Genomic DNA, 4,831 nt, shown 5'->3' with positions numbered 1-4,831 from the left:
TAGAACATGAACATGAAGGTATCCTTGTCGTAAGTAAACATGTGTCTGTCCCTTCGGCTTCAGCTGGCTTCTCAGAGCAAGGATTTAATCCGTGGCTTCGTCGAGGAAGACACTAATTCCCAATAAAGATAATAAGCTGCCGTGTTCTTGTAAGGTGGTCCACTATCTTGCCGGGATCTCACCACAAGAAGCCAGATTAAACACTTGTCCTCTCGCTCTACGGCTGTGTGTATTTTAACGATTGTTTGAGAATAGAAATCAGACACAGAACTCAACTAGTACTAAATCATAACATAAATCTTATCCACATCTGGAAGTGAGGGTTCTCCCCACAAGTTGGCTTTACCGAGCGAGTTAGGCTGCGTTGCGGCTGTGAGCTTGTATTCGGAAGATGGTGGATTCGAACCCCATTCCCGGGACACCTGAAGATGATTCCTGATTTCCCATTTCTACGCCAGGAAAATAACAATGGTAAGTGATCACACAACAGTTCAACCACATGCCGTCCGCCGCACACCGTACTGTATTGGCTCTAACGATGGCTTGCTGTGGTCAGAACTGTCTACTAGACCTGCCTTAAAGGCAACACGTTATTCGCCTCAGCGGCTTCTTTCTGCTCTCCTGTAAAGTTAGTGGAATGTCGCCAGCGGCCATACCATGTTGAATACACCTGTTCTCGTCCGATCACCGCAGTTAACCAACATGGGCGTGCTCATTACTTGATTGGGTGACCGTTTGGGAACACCACGTCCCGTTGGCTCAATTCCAATTTTAGTGGCAAAAGATCTCTAGAGGTCGACGCCACGAACAACGAGAATTTAAAAAAAATAGTGAAATGTCACTCACGATAGTTTGCCTCTGGCGTCCAGAATGAAGGTCTCGGTCATTTCTTTCCCAGTCCTCACTCTGCCGTATCCCGCCTTCCCCACATGGGTGCGGGTGGTAGAACAACACCCAAGGTACGCCCCTCCTGTCGTAAGAGGTGAAAAAGATGGTCCCCAGGGCCGTGGGTTAGCAACCACGGGTCCTTGGCTGGGCACTGTCATTGATTGCTCTTACTTGTGTCAGACTCCTCACATTCATCTATCATATCCCACCTCCCTCGGTCAATTCTTGTTCTTTTCCCGATCCCAATGGTATTTTATTTTCACGCCCTTCGTGGACCTTGTCTTTGTTTGGCCGATACCTTCATTTTTCATTTTTGCCCTTCCATGTTTTCCCTCTGATTAATGTTAATAGAGGGTGGTTGCCCCGTTGTACTTCCTCTTAAAACAGTATTTACTACCACAACTCCTATCGCCGAAAACCTATCAGAGAGCGGCTTTAAAACGCTACCAACAAAAATAATGCGGAAGACTGTGTCGGTCTCAAGTTTTCTTATTAGCGTGAGTGCGTCGTGGGAATGGAAAGGTCGGGTGCCGTATTCTCACTTCAGTTATCTCCCTGTAGAGTGTGTTCTGTTCTGCACTGGTGACACCTGTTTGGAATCGGCACGAACTGCTCTTTCTTGTAACTGTCATTTCCTCAAATTCCGCTCTATAAATTCGTCACATACCTTGACATTTTCAGAACTGTTCACTATCTAAATTTTCTCTTGCGTGTCCTAGGTATTTCCAGGTCGCTGCAGCCACCCGGGCTCGTTTTTGTTTTGATCTGGATTTGAGGTCGGATGACCTATTTTCCTGACGCCATGTGATTTATGAGATGAAAATCTCAACCCAGAATCGATCAGGATTCGAATCTTCGGTCTTCCAGGTGGGAAACCAGCAGCTAAGCCAATGTGCTGATGACGCCCCCTTCTTTCAAATCGTTCCACTAATTCTTGTGTTTTCGTTTCACAGTGTTATACCTCTTTAAACGTGTACATAGTTCACTATATTTTTAAGAAAGTGACTTATGTGTTTGTCCTCCTCTGTGGTGTAGTGGTTAGTGTGATTGGCTGCCACCTCCGGAGGCCCGGGTTCGATTCCCGGCTCTGCCATGAAATTTGAAAAGTGGTACGAGGGCTGGAACGGGATCCACTCAGCCTCGTGGTGGGGGGGGGGTGTAAACTGAGTAGAGGTTCCCACCTCACCCAACTATAAGTTATTTTCCGTGGTTTCCCACTTCTCCTCCACGTAAATGCCAGGATGGTCCGTAACTTAAGGCCACGATCACTTCCCTCTTTCTTGTCTATCCCTTCCAATCTTCCCATATCCCCGCAAGGCCCATGTTCATCATAGCAAGTGAGGCCGCCTCGGTCATCCTCCCCAGTTTTATCCCCCGACCCAGAGTCTGAAGCTCCAGGACACTGCCCTTGAGGCGGTAGAGGTGGAATCCCTCTCCAAGCCCGAGGGAAAACCGACCCTGGAGAGTAAACAGATTAACAAGAAGAAGAAGACTTATGTGTTTGCTAAATACACTCAAATTTGACTGACCGAAAATTGCTACGATTCCTCGTCGTAATCTTGAATATTTTCTAGAACCGTTCTTACTGACAGACTCATCAACTCTTGCCCTACGTAAGTGTGTACGAAACTCGACTGTGCTGTGTGTGATTTATATTTTATAACGTTAACAAAAAATCCCATTTCCGTTTCGTCTAACGTTTCAAACTGGCCCTCCGATTTGTGACGTATAAACGCCGAAAGATAAGGTTTAAAAGCCTAGTCCCTCCAATATTCTGTGATTCTGTAACCACATCTTACTTCCTGAACCACGGACAAAATAAGTGGGGTTTAGAGTCAGGAGACCAGCTGCTATGGGGCTGCAGCGAGCATGTTGGACATGTTCTGGTTTGAGGTCTCCCTTGTGATCGGGTGGCCTCGACTACCCAGGCCTTAGAGACAAAAGTACACATTCTTTATAAACGTTTGAAGCCCTGAACTCAAAACATCGTCATGTTCTTGACACCCTGTAAAATATAAACCAGGAAAGATTTCGTGACAACGGACTGAAAGTTCAGTGACACACCGCAGCCTCAAGGTGCCTCAGCAAGAGACAGCAAGAGAAGCAAGCTTGTCATCTTAAGTGTCTGGTGATTTCGTGATCATAGTCATGGGACCTCCAGCTTTACGTGGAGCCACAAAAGCATGCTTTTCATTTCGAAAATCACACGTGCACTGGCCAATATTCGAACCACGGCTTCCTTGGTGAGAAGCCAGTGACTACCAATCACAGAGACTAATCTTATCTGTAGACTTGTCTAACCAAGGAAATTTGCCTGTCCACATCGGTGATGGAAATATTGTTTTAGTCTAGGAACTAAATTGTTTCCTTGAACGAATACGAATATTACAATCCTGAATTTCCTAGCCACCTCTATACTGTTCGCGATATCTGCGTTGAGTTTTCTGCACTTATTGTGCGAATATGCTTTAGTAATACAATTCAACCTTAGGTCGTCCTATCCAAACTTCAGATTCAAACTATCCTGCACAATAACGAAAATTTTCAAACCATTCCCGTATTTACAAGTAAATGAGAATGATAGCAAGCTGTGTCTCCATTTTTTTCATATCAACGAAACTACAAAATTGGTCCATGTGATTTGTTAGATAAATCAGTGTGACTGTTTTGTCTTTACATAATAAAGATTAAATCATTCTTGAGATTTCTTTAAGACACGCCACGCCATCTATTTCATTTACGTTGTTCGTGATCCCACTGGAGAGCAATGTGTAATATAAGCAACAGAAGAGGGAATTTAGCTTCCTGATAATCACGATGGAGCAGCGACATGCACACTTCGGGGAAGTCCCTGGTCCGTTACGGCTATTCAAACAACATGCATGGCATTAGCACCTCGAACAACCACCCCACTACACGCGAGCTACGCGGGGATTTCCTCAAGTCCACTCACTGCACCGTGAGTCATACGAGATTTTAACCCTCTAACAACATATTATTTTAAGGAGTGACACTACGAAATGTTCAGCTTTTTATTTGTTAAGGTACGAAGGAAAAAGTTTCGTCGTCGCCGTTGCGTAGAGACAGCATTTCAGGCTATCACATGGATACCCCATGTTTGAGTTTTGGAATAGGGTGGTCTGAGTCTCTTGAGATAATGAAGAGAGGCTGAAAGGTTGTTAGACTGAGCAGTAGTCGTCTTTCTGTTTCCTCTTGAATGAAACCTTTGAGACTGTGGGATAAGAAGGGAAAGGACCGTGAAGGGTAATTCAACTAGATTTCACAAACAATTGAAAGAGTAGTCAATAGATATTCAGAAGTGATCTGACTAATATGAGGAATAGGAAGACATGTTTCTACATGAACATCCTCAGATTATATCAAGTAACTTTCAATCATGCGCATTTATGTATAATGTTGTTCAGGGGCGTAGCCAGGGGGGGGGGGGTTACTGGGGGTTAGAACCCCCCCCCCATTGAACTTTCGCAAAAAGAAAATAAATTGAAACTGACAGTAAACAATAAACTTCTTTTATGTGATCAAGATAAACTCCCTGCAATCTACTGCTTGTTGAGAGTGTTTGCCACCCTACCTGTCACCACTGCAGCCAGTGAGAGATCATTTTCAACATTAAGACGCCTTAAAACCTACCTCAGAAATACCACAAGTGAAAGTCGACTCAACGGGTTGGCTCCCTTGAACATTCACAGAGACATAGTTGTAAAACCAACAGATGTGTTAAATTTATTTTCTAGGAAGCCTCGAAAATTAGATTTTAGATTGTAAACTGAACATACCGTTTGAGATAAAACTGCTGACCTCGATCATATTGTTCTTGTTCTGTATTTTAAAGTAAGAATTTTGTAGTGTATTGCAATCTGAATATCACATACAGTAATTCACTCTTGTATCAGTATCCTTATGACAGTCATGCATGCGCGTA

The 4,831-nt window shown here is 44.1% G+C and overlaps 1 pseudogene; it reads left to right on the top strand.

The window, feature by feature from the left end:
* Window positions 1–642: 642 nt before the first annotated feature.
* LOC136859397 (5S ribosomal RNA) lies at window positions 643–760 on the top strand (annotated as a pseudogene).
* The last annotated feature ends 4,071 nt before the right edge of the window (window positions 761–4,831 follow it).

Source organism: Anabrus simplex, chromosome 1 (genome assembly GCF_040414725.1).
Source record: "Anabrus simplex isolate iqAnaSimp1 chromosome 1, ASM4041472v1, whole genome shotgun sequence".
Taxonomy (NCBI): domain Eukaryota; kingdom Metazoa; phylum Arthropoda; class Insecta; order Orthoptera; family Tettigoniidae; genus Anabrus; species Anabrus simplex.
Note: the sequence above shows the minus strand (reverse complement) of the source record. Positions and strands in the feature narration are given on the sequence as shown.